The following is a 25,323-nucleotide window of genomic DNA, read 5'->3' on the forward strand; positions in this document are numbered from 1 at the left end:
TTTTTCAGGCAGAGATGACAGTTCACCAGGTGTAGATGGGAATCTGCAGAGATGACACTGCGCATGAACAAAACTTATGGGTGCAGTTTTTTCTAGGAATTTTTTTTTTATTGTTTTTGAATTTTAGAGGGTATGTTGTCTTCCCAAATGCATCCTTCAACCTGCAAAAATAAGAGAAACACCCTACAACCCACTCAAACAACAAAAAATGTTATATTTTTAGTTTACAACAACAAAACATGGATTGAAATAGATGAATGAATGACCCATAGTCAGGTCCCATCGAGTGTGCCAAAATGTATATGCTACTTTAGTATGCAAGAAACACTAATTTAATGAAAACAAAAGCGTTAATATTAACTAAATTAACATAACATATAAGATAGACAAAAGAGGAACCCCTAATTAGGAATGTGAGACAGATAAATGGACTCTCTCAATAGGATTTCACTCTTTTCTTGGTAGATGAGTCTAAGTAAAGGATTGGTATGTATGCTCAAAGGGCTTCAAGTTTACTTCAATGGTGGGGATGGGTAATGGCAAATTGGTAGCTTTGTGAGCTCTCAATTTGGCATTATAAGGGTATGGTTAAGGGCTTTTTTTTTCAAACTAGCATTATAACTTTAGCTCAAGGATTGTAATAATATAGCTTGTGAGGGGATTCAATTTATAGGCTAAGGGCTTGAGGGTTTGAGGGCTAAGATGCAACGATAGAGAAAAGCTCATGGAGGGCTCAGATTGCATGAGAGGAGAGCACATGGATTGTAATTCCTTATAGCCAATCAGGGAGTGACACATGTCATAGGGTGAGAGGATGGAGGAAAGGGCAAGGATGAGTCAACAAAGGAGGCTCAAGGGATAATATCTTCATAAAGACCCTTCATAAATGGCTTGTAAGAGCAATGAATGGGCTTTTAAGAGTCTTTATGGCCTTATAAGAGCATTCATGGTTGGGTGGTTGGGATATTTTGGAGGGAGTTGAGATTGATGACTTTGCTTGGTTTAGGAAAGTCTTAAGCTTGCTTAGGGAATGTGACAAGGTTAGGGGGTGGGATTAGAGATGGTTTATAATTAGATTAAGTTTGTTAGAGATGGGCAAGTGGATGGCATTCAATGAGGGTGGGTGAGTTAGTAGCTAAGCTTGGTTAGTATGGGTGGATGGGGTGGATTAGGCTAAAAAAGAGGTTTAGGGATAGGCTTAAGATGAGGATGAAGACCTTCTAGAAGAGTCTAGAATTTCCTAGGATGAGGATAAAAGGTTTTTAAGGAAATAAATAAAGTTTTATTTATTTCATGGGTTTGGGTTGAGGATATTCATTAAAACATTTTTAATAAACATGAGGATTAATATTTAACCTTAATTAAATATTTTGAGTTGGGATTAAGGGTAGAGAATGATGGGATTAGCCTTTAATCAAAATTAAAGAAGGATTAGAAGATTTTGGAAGACGTTAGTGATCTTAACGAAATTGGCCAAGTTTTGGGAAAAAAAATAAATTAAATATTTATTTTGAGATTTTTGGCCAATTTATTAATTTAATAATAAATAAATAAGGAAATAATGTTTAAATAAGATTTAAACATTTTTGGGAGGGATTCCTTAATTAAATATTTTTAATTAACACAATGGGATTTAATGGCATAAAAACAAATTAATTAATTAAATAAATAATCAATTAATAAATGATGGTGTCATCAAAGACTTTAAAAAAAATAAAAATACTTTATTTTCTAAGGGATTTTAGGTGTCTACAGATATAAACTAAATGTTTTCATAATTGCAATATAGGAAATGGGAAGGATGGGTTCTAACAATAATCTGATATAATTTCATCATATATTGAAGACACATGAAGAGGTGGACATGAATATAGAAGAATATTCAAGAATATAGTAAAGAATATGATTATAGATAAAGATCCAATGTTATGATTGAGCTCATCTAGTAAGTTTTGAAAAATGGTTTTTGCAACTATACTAAACAAGGAAAATAGTTTGCATATATCAGATCATGCTAGTAGTGGAGATTTTGGGAAATCCCTTGAAATCAATAAAATCCTCAATATTTCTTTCTTGTTAATTTTGAAATGATATTTCTAATAAAGCATGAGTTTTTTGTGAATAACACACAATTGTGTTGACAAGGGGATATGCTTGGTGTTTCTCACCTCATAGTCAAAGAGTCCTCTCCAATATTTTGTGAGACAGAATAGGCCCAGTGCTTAGGTATAAAAACTAGATAACATAACAGTATTATGTTTATAATATCATAAACTATGTTTACCATATTATAAAGGGAGAGAATCTTCATGAGAAAGAAAAGACTTTCAAGAATCAGTTATTGTAACTAGTAATCATCATCGGGGAGGGTTATAAATATTTGATAACAAGTGAAGCCAAGGGTTCTTCTTTATTGGGTAGAAATTCCTGAGGCTATCACAATAAGAGGATTTATTTTCTGAATGTCATTGTAATGTAGAGTGAGGGAAGTCTTAATGTGTTCTTTTATAAAACTAATTGAGAGGGGGCATATATCAAATTATCTATTGGTTATTTTGTAAAACATTTACGAATAGAGAGGTATTAGCATATTTGAATATGTAGGTGCTAGCATGTAGTTTTCTAATTGAAATATATCTATGGCTGATTTCAATCATTGTTAAATATTGTTTTTTTCCATATCTTTAGGGTTATGTGTGCATTACATGTCTATAGGCTTGATGTTTTTCAGATTAACAAGTGACCATCAAGATCTCGTTTGCCTTTATATTTTATGAAGATTAGATGACTATTTTTAGTTCACTTATTTGTTTCTTTTTTATCTCACAAATTTAATAATCACATTCATTTAATACTTGTGAATGAATGCCAAAAAGCCCTTTGTATCTTTAGGTTAAAGATACACTGCGTAATTCAATTTGTTGTAGATCTTTCTAGGAAGGAGTTGTGCCTCTCAATTTAGAGGAGATTTATTAATCAATGTTAACTCATCTGGTTGTTAGTACATTTTTTTATTCTTTTGGGGCATATTGAGTCATTATTTACTTTTTCAAATGACAAATCTATTTATTAAAAGATTTTTTTCCATTATCCTGGGGAGAGAAAGTGAAGTTCCAATGCTTCTCTTTTGTTGGATATCTAGAGGTACCTCCCCAAGGGTGAAGGTTAACAACTTTGATTTAATTTGGTAAAAGAAGTTTAGTGTGTTATGACTTTGGTTACAACATAGCCATGGGGGGCTTTGATTAATCCATTTTCTTTACCCCAATATTCATTCCTACCTAAATGATTGATAAAATATCTCCCAATTTCTCTGGTGACACAAAAACAGACCCTAATGATCACATTAAATCTTCTTTAGTTTTTTGTGGGATTCTTGGTGTTTAGGGGGAGAATAGGTTTGCCGAGCTATTTGTTGGAAGCCTCACTAGAAGTGTAAAAAATTGGTTCTATAATTTAGTAGATAGTTGCATCACTTGAAGGAACAATATTAAGGTAAAATGTCTTCAAAGTTTTATGTTTGCACTTGATGTGGCTAAATTATTATTTAATTTCTTCCAAATCAAGATGGAAAAAGGGGAGGTCATGAGGGGTTTTTAAAATATATTCAATAAGATTTTTGGTAAGATTCCACTAAATTGTAACCCAACCAAAAATAATCAATTTTCAATTTTCATCACTACCCTTCAAACTAAAATTAGCTTCTTGTTTTGTTGTCTAAAAGTATAAAGCTTGCTAGATGCACAAATGGAGGCTTTTAGCTTTGATGATGATATGATCATTTATAGGTTGAGATGCACTAAACCCTCATAGGAGAAATATGAACTTATGAACAAAAAAATTATCTAAAGGTGAAGGATTCTAAAATAAGGCTTATTCTCAAATAGGAAAAATCAACACCCCCTATTTCTTTTTGTCAAAATTTGACAGTTTTCAAGGAAGAATATTTGCTAATATCTCACATGATTGAAAATAGTCCTTATAATATGGTTGGATCATATCATCTACATGTTGTATATGATGATGAGGATCTTCAAGAGCTCACATCTTCTGAAAATGATTCCTTGGATATGGTGGAAGGTTGTTTCTTGGATGTTGAAAATAATAATGAGCAAATTTTTCAATCATCTAATCTAATTATTAGAATTCTTTAGAATAACTAAGAGAGGGGGGGGGGGGGTGGGGGTGGGTGGGTAGGGGGGTTTGAATCAGTTATTCAAGGTCCAAATGTACGAATATTTTTTTTTACTTAGCTTAGTGAACCCATTAAACAACCATATATATGTATATTTCCAAGCTTATTACTAATATTTTCTAGTTGCTATAAATCAATCATGCAGCAATAAAAAATGAAACATAAAATTTCATCCACACACTTGACATAGTGATTCAATGTGGAAAGCCAATTTGGGAAAAATGAACAATAACATGATACTCCTTTTTCACTCTTCTAAAGTGATACCCTGTGAAAGGCCAAGTGTTAAAGGTTACGACACACACTATTAAATGTGATCTCATTAAGAAATTTCAATCACCCTATTAGAAGTGAGCTTGGTTAAAGGACTTTAGGAAATTCACTTGGAATGCCACCCTGTTAAAGGATTTTCTAATGATTGTTAAGTCAACCTTAGTCCATAGGATTTTACCCTAACCAATACAATTGTTAGAGAGTAACAATAGAGCTTTGATCTAATACAACTTAGAACTTATCTTGCATATTCTAGATCATAATTCAATCCTCAATTTGCTTGGCTTTCATTCTTTGTAGCTTTGACAATTTGTTCACCATTAGAGCATTTGTCTTTTTGAGCCTTCTTGATTGGTATGCCAATGAAGTCTCCTCTTTGGTCACTTAATGAAGTAGAGTCCTAGACTCTTTATCTTTGTTCTTCCTTGGTGTTTTTTGACCTTCTCAATATCTTCACCTTGACACTTTGCTTCATGAGAAGACATTACCTTATATAGGAAATTAAAATACAATTTCATTTTCCATCGTCCAATTTATGGTTTGGATGGATTAGGTAAGATAAAATGTATCTATCTCATATCTTGTCTCTTCTAGAAACTTCTCCTAGAATCCATTTGAAATTACCTAAAAATGGTTTACCTTAAATTGTGTACCACCAACTCATCAGCCTTATCTTACACCTGGTTTACTAACTTCAAGAAAATAAACTTGTTCACTTAGATTTGGTGAATCTTTGACTTTTCTAGTAATGCAATAGCTCAACATTATTAATATTTTGATGCTTGACACATACTGCATTGCTCAGCATCAACTACGATTTATTGATGCTCTATACCTATTGTATTTTTCTTACCACTAATTGTATTACTCGATCCACACTAGAATTCTTTTTTACTCGGCACCAACTAATTTTTTGCTTGTCTTGAACTAATTTTTCTTGGCACCTACTATAAACTTGGTCAAGCTTTGCAAATAGTCTTAGTATTACTTGTTCTTCTAAAGTTTCTAAGTCTAGTCAAGCTTTGTATCTTTAAGTAGATTATCAATACATCATTTCACCATTATCTTAACTAATCCTTGTGCTTCATTACATAACCATAACTCAACCTTTCCTCTAGGTGATATTGTTAGATCTAATTGATTAAATCCTCTTCATCAATCAAGTGATAGTACTTGGATCTTATAAGAAATTGTCTTTACCAACAAATAGCAAGTTTGAAATCAATGACAAAACAATGATTGAAGCATATGTTCTACTTCAAAAATCTCCTTCTTATCAATAATCTCTTTCAACAATGATCTTTTTAATTAGATCTCAACAATCTCCCTCTTTGGCATTGATGGAAACCCAAACTGATCAACCAAGTCACCTGAATGGTAAAACATTTTTCTTGACCAAACTGACTTGGTTAGAATAGTAAGACAATACCAAAATGAAATCTTGTATCAAAATTTTCTTCTTCCATCTTCTGAAAAATTCTCTCTTATAATTCCCTCTAAATTTCTTTTCCTTTAGCTCCCTCTTACAAGGTGGATTAGGATGTCTCCTTCTTTGATATACTTTTTCTCTTCTTTCTTTCTAATCTATTAGCTTGATTAGTTTCTACTATGTTCTTTCTTTGTGTTATTTCTACTGCTTAGCTTTTGATCATTTTTTGAATTTCATTAGATTTTTCTATTTCTCCCTCTTTCACAACAATTCCAAAGACATGTCATCTCAACATATAGATATAAAACTTTGCAGTATCATTGATTTCTCCCTCTTTCACTTTGCTTGTGACTATTTTGGGGTTTTAGCACTTTGATTACTTCAGGAAACGCCTAAAGTAAGATCCTCTACATTAATTTGTAACATTTGGAAATCAACTTATTTGATGTAGGGAAGTCCACATGTTACTTAAACAACTTTTGATAAGGGTATTATCGCTAACTTACCTCTGAGATATTCATATGCATCCTTTGGTAATGGCTTTGTGAAGAGTCAAAAATATGTTCCTTTCAATTGGCATACTCCATATTTACCTCTTTGTCTTTACCTAGTTCTCTTGCATAATGATACTTGATTGAAATGTGCTTTGTCTTAGTGTGCATTACTGGATTCTTTGATATATTTATAGCTCCAATGTTAGCACCATAAAGTATCATAGGTTATATTATTTCTTCTCTCATTCCATTGAGTAGATGCTTGATCCATACAATATTTGTGCAGTTTATAGCAGCAACAACATACTCAGCTTCAGTTGTAGATTGTGAGGTAAAACTCTATTTCTTACTAGTCCATGTAACTAGTCTCTTGCCCAATAAAAGTGCTCCTCCACTAGTGCATTTTCTTTCATCTATATTTTCTCCCCAATCAATATAAGTTTAGGCTCTTAAATCAAGCTTTTCATTCTTCTCATAGTATAAGCCAAACTCTTTTATTCTTTTCAAGTATCTCATTATTATTTTCACCACCATTAAATGATTTTATCTAGGATTTGCAGAGAATCTTGCAACTATCTCAATAGACAATGCAATATTAGGTCTGCTATGTACAACATATTGTAACTTACCAATTATTAACCTATATAGTGTTTTTTTTTACTTCAGCAGAATCATTATTCTTTGATAGTTTGTGTCTTGTTATCATGGATGTGCTTACTAGTTTCGAATCTTCCAGTCCAAATTTTTTTAGTATTTCCTTGATGTACTTTGACTGAGTCATAAATATGTCATACTTTAGTTCACAAACTTGCAGTCCCACAAAGAATTTTATCTTGCCAAATATTTACATTTCAAATTCATGTTTCATCTATTTAGCAAAATCCTTACATAAGGCATCTTGTCCTCCAAGTTTTATATCATCAACAAAAAATTTAGATAATAGAATGTCTTTACCTTTTTTTGTCTTAATGTATAGATTGTTGTTATCATCAGTTCTTTCAAATCCAATCTTTACAAGATACCTATGCAGTCTTTTGTACCATGCTCTTGGTGCTTGTTTCAAACCATAAAGATATTTTTCTAGTTTACATACCATATCCTTGTTGTTGTCATCAACAAATCCTTTTGGCTGCTCTATGTAGACTTCTTCTTCTAGTATGCCATTCAGAAATGTAGAATTAACATACATTTGATATATTTTGAATCTTTTGTAGGAAAAATATGAAAATAGAGTTCTTACTCATTCCATTCTTGCAATAGGGGCAAATTTTTCTACATAGTCTATGCCTTCCAATTGTGCATATCCTTTGCAAACCATTCTGGATTTTTTCATTGTGATTTCACCATTTCAATCTAACTTATTTCTAAATACCCACTTTTTAACAATCACATTTTGCTCATCTAGTCTTGTAACTAGACTCCAAGTTTTGTTTTTCTTTATCTGCTCCTTTTCTTCTTCCATCGCTTTGTACCAGTCGTCATCTTCTAGTGCATATTTTACTATCTCATTTTCTTTCTTTCTTAGCAAGAATGATTTATTCCTCAATCTATTCCTTATTATTGGTCTAGCATCTTTGTTTCCAATGATTTAGTCAATAGGATGATGTCTTCTATCATATTTGGATAGTCTTGGCCCAACTCTTGTTTCTTCATTTTGTCTTTTAGCTTCAGTGTCACTATGTATATTTCTTGTAGATATTTAACCATCTCTTTGATGTATACTAACTTTAGAATCATAATGTGTTCTTTCATCATTCTGTAAATTGGCATCTAAATGCAGCTCAGCTCCTAAATTTAATTTTTCATTCACTAGCTGTGACTTGGTAGTTACTAAAACTTGTTGTTGCTTCCCAACTTGATTGACAACTTCTTCTCTAGAAGGCATTCCTTCATAGAAGTATATAAATTATTTGTATTCTTCTAGCATTTTGATGGATTCAACATCATGAACTTCTATGTATTCATCAAAATTTACATTTACACTTTCCACAATTTTGTTATTGTTAGTATTTAAACACTTGTATGCTATACATTTTGTGGATTAGCTAAGGAATATACCATCATCACTTTTTGCATCAAACTTACCCTTCCTTACATCTTTAAGAATGTAAAATTTTCTCCCAAATACCTAAAAATATTTTACATTGAGTGAGTAATTTTACCATAGTTCAAAAGGTGTTGAATTTGTACCTTTTTTGATTTGCACTTAGTTCAAGGTATAGATAGTTGTACTTACAGCTTCTCTCCAATATTTTAGAGCAACATTATTCTCCATCATAAGTGTCCTAGCATAATTCATTATTGACCTATTTCTTCTTTCAACAATTCTATTATGTGGAGGAGTCCTAGGAGAAAAAGTTTGTCTCTTGACTCCTTTGTCATTATAGAATATTTCAAATTCTTTTGTTCAAGCATTTAAAATTTTTACTTGTTTTTGTTTCAATTCTTTCCAAGAACCACTTAAACATTTGAAAGGAATCAAAAAATTTCTTTAGAAACATGACTTTCATCATCCCAAAGTAATCATCTACAAATAACATTTTGTACTTGTCTCCCTTGTCACTTTGTATTTCAATTAGTCCTCACAAGTCAGTATGAACAATCTCTAGTATCTCTTTGGAGGTATAAGCTTTACTTTGAAAGCTCAACTTTGTCATTTTTCCTAGCTGACATTATTTGCATATTAAATTATCATGCTTTTTCAACTTGGGAAAACCTCTAACTCTCTTCATATTATTGACACTAATCAAGTTATCAAAATTGACATGACATAAACCTTAATGCCATACCCACACATAATCAAATTTCATGATAAGACAAGTAGTATCCTCTATATCAATGTAAAATAGATTGCTTCTAGTTTGATCTCCTTTTCCTATCAATTTCCCATTTGTGTCATATATCTTGGCAATCTTATTTCCAAATTCAACTTTGCATCCCACATTGCTTAGTTGTGATACACTCAATAGATTATAATTTAATCCTTCAACATAGTAAGCACTATCACATGGAATCTTTTATGTGAGATTAATGGAACCTTTTCCTTTAATTAGACATGGAGAGTCATTACTAAATCTAACACTATTTCCATCATAATGTTTTAAGGTAACAAACTTACTTTTACCTCCTATCATGTGATGTGAGCATCCACTATCAATGATACATTTGTCACTTTTGTTTACAGAGGTCACAAGTGCAGTTTCCTCTTCTTAATTAAACTTTTCCTTCATTGCAACATAAACTACTTCATGATCATGTTCATCAAAACCATTTTCTTCAACCATGTAGCACTTCTTGCCTTCATCTTTGTAATCTCTTTTGTCACCTTCTCTTCTATTTTTGTACTTGTTTCCATCTCTGTAGTTCTTCTTTTTTGTACATCTTGCATCAATATGACCAACTTCATTGCAATTGAAACAAATGATAGGTAACTTACCTTTGTCTCTGTGGAATCTTCTTGCTAGTTGTGCTTCTATTTGATCAACATCTTCTTCATCAGTATCACTATCAATGGATACATGCTTTATCTTTCTTTTCTTCTTTTTTTTAAAATCTCTTCAGAGTCCTTTAATAACAACTTAGCTTTGATAGCAGATTCAAGACTCTCTGATTTGTAATTGTCAAAATTGGATAACTCAAAAGCAATGAGTCTTCCTACTGGACCTTCAAGAGTTAGCTTATTTCCTGGAATACATCTCAATTCTTGAATTGTAGAAACTCTAATAGCATAGATAGGTAGTAATTTTTTGAGGACTTTGCTTAGAACAACATCATCACCTATATGACTAGCAACACCTTTTATTGCACTAACTACATTTACTCTAGCAACATATTGAGCAATGTTCTCACCTTCTTCCATTCTTGTGTCATCAAATTTACCTCAAAGGCTCTCTAATTTGGATCTTTGAACATTTTTATCTCCTCCATAAATGGTATGAAGGGCATCCCACATCTTCTTTGTAGAGTCACATCCCTTGATGTCATCAAATTCTACATAAGTGAGGGCAAAGGTAATCTCTAACATTGCCTAATTATGTTCTTTCTTCTTCTTCATATCTTTAGCACTAGGAGCTTTGATAGGATCAAAATGTTCCACTAAAATGGAGAATTGGGCTTGGTCTCCTAACCCTCCAAGATGCAGTTACATTAGACTTTTCCATTTAGGGAAGTTATCTCTATTAAGCTTGTGTATTTCTATCTTGGACATCTTGATCTTTGTGCTTTTAGTACCTTCAAACTAGTTCTATCAGCAGATGGCTCTGATAAAAATTGTTAGAATTCTTTAGAATAACTAAGAAGGGGGTGAATTAGTTATTCAAGTTCCAAATGTACCAATAAAACTTTTTACTTAGCTTAGTGAACACATCAAAACAACCATGTCTATGTATGTTTCCAAGCTTATTATTAATACTTGTAGTTTATTGTAAATCAATCATGTAGCAATAAAACATGAAACATAAAATTTCATCAACACACTTGACATAATGATTTAACATGGAAACCCAATTTGGGAAAACCACCAGTAACATCCTACTCCTTTTTCACTCTTTTGAAGTGATGCCCTATGAAAGACCAACCCTGTTAAAGGTTACAACACACACTATTGTGTGTGACCTAGTTAAGTGATTTCAATCAGAAGTGGGCTTGGTTAAAGGACTTTAGGCCATTAACTTGGAATGGCACCCTATTAAAGGCTTTTCTAATGAAATTTTAGTCAACCTTAGTCAAAAGGATTTTAACCTAACTGATACAATTGTTAGAGAGTAACAATAAAGCTTTGATTTGATACAACTTAACACTTATCTTGTAAATTCTAGATCACAATTCAATCCTCTATTTTTTTGGCTTTCATTCTTTGCATCTTGGATAGCTTGTTCACCCCTCAAGAATTTGTCTCCTTAAGCCTTGTTGCTCGGTATGCCAATGCAGTCTCCTCTTTGGCCACTTGATCAAGTAGAGTCCTTGACTCTCTATCTCTATTCTTCCTTGGTCTTTTCTAACCTTCTCAATATCTTCCCCTTGACACTTTGCTTCATGACCATACATTCCCTTATATAAGAAACTAGAAATCTTTTTTATTTTCCATCATCCAATTTTGGGTTTGGATGGATTAGGTAAGATATAATGTATCTACCTCATATCTTGTCCCTTCTAGAAACTACTCCTATAATCCATTTAAAATCACCTAAAAATAGTTTACCTTAAATTATGTAACACCATATCATTAGCCTTATCTTCCACCTTGTTCATAGACTTCAAGAAAACAAACTTGTTGGCTCAGATTTGGTGAATCTTTGACTTTTCTAATAATGCAACATCTTGGCATTATTAATCATCTGATGCTCAACACATACTATGTTACTTGACATCAATTATGAGTTCACTCAGGATCAACTACTATTTATTGATGCTCAAAGCCTATTGTATTTTTCTTGGCACTAACTATGTTACTTGAAAAACGCTAGAACTTTTTTTACTTAGCACCAACTAATTGTTTTCTCAGTTTGAACCAAATTTTCTTGGCACCTACTATCAACTTGTTTAAGCTTTGTACATAGTCTTAGTATTACTTTTTCTAAAGTTTCTAAGTGTAGCCAACCTTTGTATCTTTAAGTAGATTATCAATACATCATTTTAGCATTATCTTAAATGATCCTTGTGCTTCATTACATAACCATAACTCAACCTTTCCTCTAGGTGCTCTTGTTACATTTAATTGATTAAATCCTCTTCATCAATAAACTAAGTGATAGTAATTGGATCTTATAAGCAATTTCCTTTACGAAAAAATAGAAGGCTTGACATCAATGAAAAAAAAATGATTGAAGCATATGTTTTGCTTCAACAATCTCCCTCTTTTCAATAATCTCTTTTAGTGATGATCTTTTCAATCAGATCTCAGCACTAATGACTTCTCTAGTTGTGTTTCCCACCTAAGGAGAACTTAGTGGTGACCAATTAAATAAAATCCTCACAAATATTTTCTTATTGCAAGAATTTGAATCATTTCAATTTGAAATTCTTAATGTTGTTTCAGCCACTAGTGATAATAATCAAGAACATGAAAACTCTTTAAAATATTTTTCTTTTTTCGTGTTGGAGTCTTTTAAACATAATACTGCTAATATACACTTAACCAATAGCTTTAACCAAGAATGTGTAAGAAATTAGCTTGAGCATTATAATATTGATAAGGAAGAGACAAAAGAAATCCAATTTTTAAAAGGATGAGTGGAATGTGAGACTTTCCTATTTACCTACACATCATACCAAGGAGAATATTTTCAGCTCAGAGCATTTGATAGAGATGAAAATATTTCAAAGGACTTGATTTATTTTTATGAGATGGAAGATAGTGTTATTTTTTATTATGCAAACCAACTCACTAAAAATTGAGTCAGAATGTTGTAACCAAAATCCTACATAGTTAAATCATTACTTCGAATCGATATATTGATTCAAAATTTTGTCCAAAATATGGTTGTTAGATCCTTTCTCATAGCTATTGCAAGATTGTTTCTTTGAGTGATTTAACTCATATTTTGGCCTCTTTCTAGCACTCGAATATACTTCTCACAACCAATTAATGACTTTACATGAGTAGCCAGTTACACTCTTCAAGTTATGGGTTGCCTACCCTTTCCTTTGTGAATAAAAGTTTTTACTGTACTTAGTTTAGTTTTCTTGTTTTTGGCTTTCTCTTGTGGTGTTGGTAGTATAGTTATTTGGTGTGTTGTCCTACTATATTTTTCCTCTCAACAAGCAACCCCAAGTTTTTTTATTTCCCCATGCATCTATTTCCCAATGGATATGACACTAGTCTTTACAAAAGATTACTGGGTCCTTTATGTTCCTCATAGCCCACATCCCTAGTCAAACCTAGTTGTTACCATGATTTACCACTCACATTTTAAACTTCAAAATCAACCCCATAAAAGAATCTTTGGTTGGATTTTATTTCTAATAATAATTTTGTAGACTGTGATTAACAAAGAAGACAATATTTTAAGGATATGTTGAACTTGATCTTTGAACCTTAAAGTTCAAAGGTTCACGTTCAACATTCAAAATTAAGCTTGCAATTCAGAGACTCAAGGTTCAAATCCAAGTTCAAATTTAGTGGTTCAAAGTTCAAATATTGAAATATATAAGCACAAATTGGATTTGAGATTCAGAATTAAATATTCACAGTATATCTCCAAATCATAATTTTAGATGTAATATTTAGAAATGCAAGCTCAAGGGATGAAGTTGTAATTGACAAATCAGTATGATGATATGGTTTAGTGACCTAGTTTCAGTATGATGAATCCCCAAATTATAAACTCAAGTGAAGTGTATGGTTCAACTAAAGTCTAAAGATTTAGATCCATAATGAGCCAATCAAAATCCATATCTAAAATGATATGTATGGTGCTAAAATAACAATTCCTAAATGATGTGGGTGCCTTTTCTATGCCACAATGGTTGGAAATATTAACCATGGATAATCATGATATTGGCTTACAATAATGGAATATGAAGGAAAATTGAGCTTTAATGGAACTTTCAAAATATTGGATCCTTAGCTTGTTCACCATGATTTCTCCATATCTCTAAACAATGGACATCCTTAGTATGTGGATGGATCATGTAGTGCTATCATCATCAAATTTATGGATTTGTATGTTGAAGGGGAATTGGGAATGATTTTGTACTCTTAACTTTCTCCATGAATAATGTTGATTTGTCTTCATGATCTCTCAAATGTAAAGAATGAAAAGTGGTATCAAAGAATCATGGTATGATGAAGAGAGAAAGTTGTAGATAAATTGTGATATTTCCCCTAGAGAGACTCATGCTCATGCACATTTTTTGTAAAAAGGGAGCTTTTAAGGAAGACCTAACAATTGAATTAAACAAAAAAAGTCCATATTGCCATGGATCCTCAACACAACATGTGTATTGAGAAGTTGCATGCACAAATAATAGATGCATAGGTGTATACCATGTGGTAGCAATGGAAGTACATGGTTGTGTGTAGAGATCACTAGTGAATGCTATATGTGAACTTTGAAAGTCTCCAATTTTAAAATGCATAGAAGATTGATCTCCAAGACCATCAATATATTTTGTGACTCATGGTAGCCAAAGGTATGTAGATGTCATAGACAAAGAATGAAAACTGTTTGACATAATGCCCAAACTTTAGCACAAATGAACCTGACCCAATAACTGGACTTTGACAATCATGAAGACTCCCAATAGCTCATTTCTTGTCAAGATTATGCATACTATATTTGATGAAAGAATACATATGTGCATGGTGTCCCTAGCCATAGACTTCAAAGAGGAGAGTGCATCCAAAATACTTGACAAAATACCCCCAATCATAAAGCATCATCTTAACATACATCATTGATGATTTTCATAGATATCATTGATCTAAATTATAAAATCCCAAATGCATTAGGGTCACCAAGCATACAATGTGAAATAAATATGATAATTTACAAATCTCAAACACTCGTACCTAATAATGAAACATAGGAGCAACTATCTATAACTAGTGGTATTGAAATATACTCCACCCCCTAGATTGTGAGAACTCAAATTGTACTTCCAATTGTTCAACATGATATAAATGAGCCCAATATAAATAAAAAAAATTCATAATTGAAATATATAACATGGGAATGATTGAATCTCATAATAATCTAATACAATTTCTTCATATCTTGAAGACAATTCAATTGGAATGAATAGGTGCACATGAATATAGAAGAATCAACACGAGTATAGTAGATAATGTGAGTATAGAGAAAGAGCCAAGGTTATGATTGAGTTTGTCTAGAAAGCTCTGAGAAATGGTGCTCACATTATGAAGAAAATTCATTAAACCACAAAAATTGGGTTTATGGCTATTCTAAATAGTGAAAATAGTCTGCACCTATCAGATCATGCTTGCAATGGAGAATTGGTGAGAACCATTAAAATTGATTAAATTCTTAATATTTATTTCTTATTTCTATTCAAACAATATTTCTAATAAAGAATGATTTATTTGGAAATGAAACAAAAATGTGTTGTGAAAGGGATATGGTTAGTGTTTCTTCCCTTATAATTGAAAAGTCCTCTCTAATTATAAAGGTAGAGGATTTTGAAGAGAAAGAAAATACTTTCAAGAATAAGTTATTGTAATTGGTAATCATCATTGAAGAGGGTGATAAATATTGGATGCTAAGTGAAGCTAAAGGTCCTTCTTGTTTTGATGGAGAGTCCTAAAGTTGCCACAAGAAGAGGACATATTTTTTGAAAGTCATTCTAATACAGAGGGAGAGAAGTCTTAATATTTTTTTGTAAAACTAGTTGAGAGGGTGGAAGAGATGGAATTATCAGTTGGTTATTTTTTTAAATTCTTAAGGATAAGGAGGATTTAGTATTTTTGAATCTATAGGTTCTGGCATGTATTTTTCTAATTGAAATACATCTTTGGTGATTTTAATCATTCTTAAATATTGTTCCATCCCATTTCTTGAGAGTTATGTGTGCATTACAAGTTTGTAGGCTTAACATTTTCACATTTACATCTAAAAATCAAGGTCTCGTTTACCTTCATGTTTTAGGAAGATGAGATGAGTGATTTGTACTTCACTTATTTGTTTCTTTCTTATCTCCCATATCTTATAATCACATTAATTTAATTCTTGTTAATGAATGTCAAAAAGCCCGTTGTATCTTTAGGTTAAAGATATGCTCTATTATTTAGTTTGTTGTAAAATTTCTAGGAGGAAGTTGTACCTCTCAATTTAGATGAGAGTTATCAATCAATGATAACTTATCCAACTGTTAAAATATTTTGTTCTCCTTTTTGGACATGTTGAGTCATTGTTTACTTTTATTTTCGAAGGAAAAATATGTTTACTAATAGATTTTTTGTCACTCTACTAGGGAGAGAAAGTGGACTTCTAGTGTTTATGTTTTCTTAGATATCTAAAGGTACGTCCCTGAGGACAAAAGTTTATGACTCTAATTTTATTTGGTAAAAGAATATTGGTGTGTTATGGCTTTGGTTGTAGCCTACATAGGTGGCTTGGATTAGATTATTTTCCATACCCCAATATTCAATCTTACCTAAAAGAGAAATGGTATGTCTCCAAAAAATTTCTAGTGACACAAACCAATACCTTGATGATCACATTAATACAACTATGTTCACGTATAGGACTCTTTGTGTGAAGGAGTAGAATATATTTGTTAGACTATTTTTCAAAAGCCTTCCTAGAATATTGGTTCCAAAATTTATTCTCTTGAGCTAAAATTTCTTCAAAAATTTGTGCCTAAACTTGATGTTGCTAAATTGCTATATAATTTCTTCAAAATCAACATCGAAAAAGGGGAGTCCATGAGTGATTTTATTTATAGATTCAATAGGAATATTGGTAAGATTTCCCTAACTTTTCAACCAACTAAAAATAATTAGATGTGCATTATCATTGCTAACCTACAAATTCAAATTAGTTTCTTTGTCTGACATCTAATTGTACAAAGCTTGCAAGATGCACAAAGGGAGAATATTATCTTGGATGATTATATGATCATTAGCAAGTTGAGATGTGCTAAACCCTCAAAGGATGAAATATGTAGTTATGAGAAACAAAATTTCCTAAAGGTGAAGCATACTAAAAAAGGCTTGTTCTCAAAAAGGAAAAATCAACACCACATATTTCTTTTTGTCAAAATTTGACAGTTTTCAAAGAAGATGATTTGCTATTACCCCTTGTTATTGAAAACTGACCACATAATATGTTTGGAGAATGTCATCTACATGTTGAATATGATGATGAGGATCTTCAAGAGCTCACATCTTTTGAAAATAATTCCTTGGATACAGTGGGAGGTTTTTGCTTAGATGTTGAAAATAATAATGAGCATATCCCTCAATCATTTGATCTAATGACTTGCCTTATTTTGTTTCCCTCAAAAGGAGAACTTGGTAGTGAAAAATTAAATAAAAGCCCCACAAAGGTTGCCTTATTCCCAGAACTTGAGTCATTTCAATTTGAAATTACTAATGTTCTTTTAGCCTCTAGTGATAATCAATACAAACACAAATACTCTTCAAAAGATTTTTCTATTATAGAGTTGTAGTCTTTTTAACATGATCGACTGATATACACTTAATCAATAAATTTGATAGATAAAGTATAAGAAATCAACTTGTGCATGAAAATATTGATAAGGAAGAGATAGAGGACATCCACCTTTTTGGAGGACAAGTGGAAATTGAGACTTTCCTATTTGATTACACATCACACGTAGGAGAATATTTTCAACCCAAAACATTGAACAGTGATGAAAACATTCCAAAGGACTTGATTTAATTTTCTAAGATAGAAGATAGAATGAGTGTTTATGATGCAAAAGAACTCATTAAAAACTAGGTCAAAATGTTGTAACCAAAATCCTATAGAGTTGAATGGCTACTTGTGTTCAAAATTTGATTGAAAATCTCATTGTTGAAGATCAAAGAGGGAGATTGTTGTTAACACAATGTTTTCAATTATTGTTTTGTCATTGATGTCAAACCTACTACTTGTAGAAATGAAATTTTCTTATATGATCTAAGTACTATCACTTAGTTGATTGATGAAGAGGATTTGATCAACAAGATGTAACAAGAGCACCTAAGGGAAAGGTTAAGTTATGACATTGTAATGAAGTGCAAGGATCGGTTAAGATAATGGTTAAATGATGTATTGATAACATACTCAAAGATATAGAGGTTGGTCACAATTAGAAATATTGGATGAATAAGTTGTAACAAGGTTGACTGCAAAGCTTAAATTAAGTTCATTAGTGGGTGCTGAGCAAGCTAGTTGAAGTAGAGAAAATTTTTAGTTGGAGCTGAGCAAAAGAAAAAGTCTAGTGTGTGTCAAGTGATATTTAGGTGCTGAGTGAAGTTCAAGTGCTGAGCAAAGTATTAGGTGTTGAGCATTAGAAAATCTTAGTTGGTGCTAGGTGAACTTTAGGTGCCGAGCATCAATAAAAACACAGTTGATGCCAAGTAACTCAATATGTCCTGAGCATCAGGATTTCAATAGTGTAGAGTTGTTGCCTTATTTTAAATGACAATGATTCACCAAATCTAAGACAACATAGTTGGTACCTTGAATTTTAAAAACTAGTTAGAGGATAAGGATGATGTGCTAGTGGTACAAAATTCCATGTAAACCATTTTTTGGGGAATTTAAAGGATTATTCAAGAATTTTCTAGAGGAAATAGAATATGGGATAGATACAATGAATCCTACCTAATCCATATGAATTGAAATTAAAGAATGGAAGAATCGAGCAAGAAAGGAACTCCAAGACTTCTATTTAAGGAGTCACAGACCAAGAAGTAAATGCTACTGCTATTGAAGTGCCAAATTATGAAGTGATTAGATGGGTGTCAAGGAAAAGACATCTAGGAGAAGAACAAAGCATAGGGACTCTACTTCTACAAGTGGTCAAGAAGAGATGATTGCACTAGTACATTGAGCATGGAGACTTAAGAATACTAAGCTTGAAAAGAGGGCAAGTTGTCAAGGGTTACAAAAACTAAAAGCCAGGCAATGGTATGAACTAAGAAGTGATGCGAGATCTACAAGTTGAGTTGTATGCTATAATCAAGTCAAAATCCCTAATTGTTACTCTCTAGCAATTGTATTAGTTAGGATAAAAGGAAAATCCTATGGACTTAGGTTGGCCTAATAGCCATTTGTAAATCCTTTAACAAGGTGACATTCCAAGTGAATGTTCTAAAGTCCTCTAACAAGGCCCACTTCTAATAGGGTGGATAAATCCTCTAACAAGGTCACATTTAACAATGTGTTGTTAGCCTTTAATAGGGTAAGCCTTTCACAGGGCATCACTTTAGAAGAGTGATAATTGAGTAGCATGTAACTGGTGGTTTTTCCCAAATTGGGTTTCCACATAAATCACTATGTTATCTCTTGATCTTTATGTGTTATGCTTGCATGTTGATTTACAATAACTTGCTGAATAGGAATATTAAAGCCTAGATGAATGTATAGTTGAATGGGCTCACTACACTTAGTGAAAAAGTTTGAATTGGACATGTTGGACCTTGAACAGATGATTCACTCGCCCCTCTTAGTTATTCTAAAGTATTTCTAACTACTTGGGCTAGATATATTGATTCAAAATTTTGTTCAAAATATGGTAGTCAGAATCTTTCTCGTAGTTATCTTTGGATTGTTTCTTAGAGTGATGTACCTCATATTTTGGCCCCTTTTTTAGACTGGCACATACTTCTCATAATTGACTTATAAATTTCCATAAGAAACCAAGTACATTATTCAAGGAATAGGTTGCCCACCCTTTCCTTTGTTAATAATTTTTTTGGTTGTGCTTAGTTTAGTTTGGTTGAATTTTTGGCTTAATCTTGTGGTGTTGGTAGTATACTTGTTTGGTGTGTCATCCTACCCCATTTCTCTTCTCTTCAAGTAGTCCTAAGTTACTTTATTACCCATAAAAATGTTTCCTAATGAATATGACACCAGTATCTACTAGAAAGTACTAGATCCTTTATGTCCCTCATGACATACATCTCCAGTTAGAGCTAGCTATTAGCATGATTTAGTACTCACATTCTAAACTTCAAAATCAACCCCATAAAAAGAATCTTTGGTTGGTTTTAATTGATAATGATTATTTTGAAGACTATGATTTGTCAAGAAGACAATGTTTTGATGATATGTTTAGTGTGATCTTTAAACCTCAAAGTTTGGAGGTTCAAGATCAAAGTTTGAAATTGAGCTTGCAATTCACATAGCCAAGGTTCATATCAAAATTCAAATCTAGTGGTTCAAAATTCAATGATTGAAATATAATAAAAAAGTTTGGATTCGAGGTTCAGAGTTAAATATGTGGATCATTTCTCCAAAGAAAAATTTTAGATGTAATGGCCAGAAATGAAAACCCAATCGATGAAGTTGCCATCGGGAAGTTAGTTTGATGATATGGTTTAGTGATTTGGTTCTAGCATAATGAATCCCCAAATTATGAAATCAACTGAAGTATAAGGTTCAACTCAAGTCTAAAGATGTTGACTCATAATGAGCCAATAAAAATCTATAACTAAAATGATATGTATGGTACTCAAACAATGATTCTAGAGCTTGCATGCTTGATGTGGGGTCCCTTTCTATGCCATAGTGGTTGGAAATATTTCCCATGGATGACTAAAAACCATGGTATTGCCTTATAATTATGGAATATGAAGGAAAATCAAGCTCTAATAAAATTTTGAAACTATTGTTTCCTTAGCTTATTCATCACAACTTCTCTGTATCTTTAAACTATGAACATCCTTAGTCTATAAATGGATTATAAAGTGTTGTCATCATCAAATTCATTAGATTTGTTGAGTCATATGTTGACAAGGTATTGGGAATGAGTTTGAACTCTTAACTTTCTCCATGTAAAGTGTTAATTTATCTTCATGACCTCTCAAAGGTAAGGAATGACAAGTGGTATTAAAGAGTCATGGTATGATGAAGATAGAAAGATGTAGCAAAATGGTGACATCACCCCTATAGACACTCATTTTCATCAACAATTTATTGAAAAGGGAACTTGAAAGTAAGACCTAATATTCACATCAAATAAATAGAGTCCACATTTTTTGTGGAGCCTCAACACAAGATTGTGATTAAGAAGCTATATGCATGAATAATATTTGCACAGATCTATACCATGTAGTAGAAATTGAAGCATGTGGTTATGTGTATAATAAATTTTATATACAATGTCTGAAATTCCTCAATTTTAGAATGCACAGAAGCTTCATTTGCAAGCCCATCAAGATCTTTGGTGACTCATGGTGGTCAACTATATGGAGATTTTCATAGATAAATCACACAAATTGTTTGATGTAATGCCCAAACTTTAGCACAAGTAAACCCGACCCAATATCCATACTTTGACAATGATCAAGACTCCCAATAGCTCATCTAGTGTTGAGATTATGCTAGCTATGTTTAATAAAAGAATATAGATCTAAATTGAATCCCTAGCCATAGACTTGAATGAGGAGAACATGTAAAATACTTCATAAAATGCGTCCAATCATAAAAAATCATCTTAACATATATCATTGATGATTTGTATAGATACCATTGACCTAAATTGTAAAATCCCAAATGCATAAGGGTTATAGGGCATACAAAATGCAATAAAAATGATAGATTACAAATTTAAAACACCCATAACCAGTAATGAGATAGAGGAGCCATTATCAATAACTAATGAGATTGAAACTTAATCCACCCCCTAGATTGCGAGAACTCAAATTGTACTTCCAATTCTTGAACCCAATATAAATGAGCTTGATATAAGGTAAAAAAATTATAATTGGAATATAGAAAATGAAAAGGATTGGTTCTCACAATAATACAATACAATTTCATCATATCTTGTAGACTGGTCATTTGGAATGAGTGGGTGGACATGAATATAGAACAATCTATAGGAGTATAATAAAGAATATTATTGTAGAGAAAGAGAAAATGTTGGAAATATTATGATAGACTAAGTTACTAAGAGGGGAGGGGTGAATCAGTAGCTTGTAAAACTTTTATCTCAATTACCAATTAATCTTTTATGTGAATACTAATCTAACTTCATACATGATAAACTAAAAAACATGAAAGCATACACAACACTTTAACACAAGATTTGGTGACAAAAAAACCTTCCAAATAGAAAGTAAAATTGGGTGGGCAGTTAAGGCTTACATTGATTACTTCTAATGATTTTTCCTATTAGGATCAATAAGGACTACTAGGTCCACCTTGCAAAAGGATTTACAAACATACAATACAATATGCTCTTAGTAAAGAGATTCACATAAGACTGTTAGGTATGCCTTGTTTAAAGGATTTGACTGATCCACTTGTTAGGATGAAATAGTAGCTAATCTCTAATCTCCATCTTGGTTTTTTGAGTGAGATTCCTTTGAGTGTATAAATGACATTAATGTGATAGGTATATCTTTTCTACTTCTTATATTTTTATAGCCTTTATAATTCACTCTTCTTCTCTTCTTAGATTATTACATGCCTTCCATTCGATATTACTTTATTTGCACTTCTTGGATGTGATACAATGTATTACATATATATCAATCTAGTTACACAATTAGAAAGTCATCCACAATACAAGTTTACACAAATATTACAAAGTTGGCCAAAGTGTATAAACTTGGGTCCTAAAGGCTAACTCAGTGAGGTTTTGATACTTGGATTCCATTGTCAATGCTCGACATCATCATGCACTTAGTAGACATAGAAGCTTGGTCTATACTGATCTCTTCTAGGTAGTCTTGAACTCATTCTACTCTAATAACTTAGTAAATATTGTGAAACTCAACATATAAACTAAATCACATGATTCACACTACATGGCTCAGTCAATGCTTCCACTAAGAGCTTTTTATAAACTGGATCACTTGGTTAACATTGATTAGCTTGGTTAACACTAAACTCACATCACATCAATTGCAAACTTAGTAGGCACTGCACAACCTGGTTTTTACTAGTAAAATTAATATACACTAAGATGCTTGATTTACACTACTAATCTTTATCATAGTAGTAATTTCTTGTCAAAAATTGAAATCTATCAAAATGACTTAGTAGGAACTGTAGATCTTAGTAGCAATTAAAATGCCTGGTTAATGCTCTTAACTGTACAATATGCTCAATATAAGGTTACAATCTACATAAGTGTATGTCACTAATAAAAAACATGACTAGAATGTCAACAATCTACCCATTTGGTAGCAGTGACAAAAACAGTTATCAGTCAAAACTAAATTATCCATCACCTTGTGATTTCAACTTGGTAGAGTATATTATTTTTGAGATTTTTCAAAATCATTTTTGTAAAGGATACATTTATTTACATGGTAATGCTCCTCCATATAATATATAGTATACTATACAATAAAATAAATCTTTTTACAATCTTGTCCTTTTCCAATCTTCTTACATCTTTTTCCCCCATTATCTTTACAATACATCTTCTCCCCCTTATATCTCATTATAGCTTCTCATATCTTCTCCCCCTTTTTTACTTTAATGCTAAATATTTATGCTACATATTTATATAGTAATGTCAAAATGAGACAAGAAGTCTTAATGTACTTAAAGGATAATTGCCAAAGTCTTGTCCCATTGTAAGACCTTGCTTGTATGTAATGCAATATGTCCTTCTACTGAGAATTCAATCATGTGGTATGCAATAGAGAAATTATTGTCATGGATGAGGGTTTTTTAATGTTCAATATGCTTCTACAGTGTATCCATGTTAGGGAGAATCATATTCTAGATATCTATCAAAATTGATCAGATTCTAGCTTCTTCTCTAAGTAATTCAACCTGGATATCTATCAAAAATCTCATCTTTTTGAAATGGGCAGAGCTTGAACTTGGGTCAAACTACAACTATTGTGCACTCTCCTTAATATCTTCATCAATGATAGATAATTTGTCTTTTACTTCCTTTGTAAAACTTGAAATATGACATAATTTACCAAAAAAGTAAAGTTACATTAGTGCATGAGGTCTCTAGAGAACCTAAAATAGTAGAAAGTTCTACTTGGTAAAAAGAAATTTGTTGAGAAATGAGCTCTAACACTTTATTTTCAAATGTTTTCTCTACTTTCGTAACAATTTATCCTATCCATTCAAATATTCATTTTATTTCTAGACAACGTCTACCAACTGATACAAAATTGGTTGAGAAGAATCAACCTCTATACCTAGAGCCTCTACCAAAATATTCTTTGCATCCTCAATGATTTTGAATTTCTTATCTCTTTCTTCTCTAATCCATTTCTGCTTGGATATCTTTCAGAGTAATTCTCTGAAGCACTGCATCTGATTTGGATTGAGTTTGGAAATGTCCCAATTTGGAATCATAATTTCCTCATCAAGATCTACATCCTCCTCCTTTTCTTTTCCTTTTCTAAAATATTTTGTGCTCAGTTGAGGCTTGGTCTCAACTATCCTTGTACTTATTGCTTGTGTACTAGGAATGGAAACAATAGTAGAAATTGTAGGACTTGCTACAAAAATTGATACTGCACTCATTGAACTAGTAGTATAAATACCTAAAGTATTCAAAACTAATGAATCCAAAATTTTTGAAGAGGTAAGAGTATGCATATTGATAGATGAAGTGGTGGTCACCTCAATCAATGTTGTGCTAAGTTGGACTAGTGTAAAGGTTGATTGGATGCTTGTGCTTGTCGTGTTGGTCATAATCAATCTTGTTGAGGTTGTCTTCATGCTTGATGTTGTCAATATTTTTCTTGGAGAATGAGGAAGTGATTTTATAACCACTGCAACAATCTTAATCGTGTTGGTTTCCTCAATATCTTGTGTATCTTCCTTAGTAGCCTCTTTCTCCTATTCCTCTTCACCATCACCATTATCAAAATGAGTTATTTCTTCATCATTTATATCTTTATCTTTTCCTTCCTTATCATCGCCATCATCTTTATCACTGCCACTTACAAAAAAATCACTTGGTTTGTAAAGAAGATATATATTATTTGATGTATTTGTAGCATTCTTCACAACATGCTCAATATCCCTCATCAATACTAGACAAGTGTTGAATCTTAAAGTTAATTTTTCTTCAAACATTATTTCACTTCTTTGTTAGATAGGCTTGGCATAAGTTGCCTCAAGGTTTTCTCATATATATCTTTAGTAGTTTTCTTAGAAAATTTCCATCTTGGCTTAATCTTATCCATTGAAACACTTTAGATCTAAAGTGCAAGTTGATCAAGTGAGTATTTCCACTTGCCCATTTTATCTATCACCAAGTCTTGAATCTAGTTTTTCTCTTCTTTAGTCCTAGTTTAATATTTTAGAGCT

This window comes from Cupressus sempervirens, chromosome 7 (genome assembly GCF_028749045.1).
Source record: "Cupressus sempervirens isolate cs-2001-9-10 chromosome 7, ASM2874904v1, whole genome shotgun sequence".
Classification (NCBI taxonomy): Eukaryota; Viridiplantae; Streptophyta; class Pinopsida; order Cupressales; family Cupressaceae; genus Cupressus; species Cupressus sempervirens.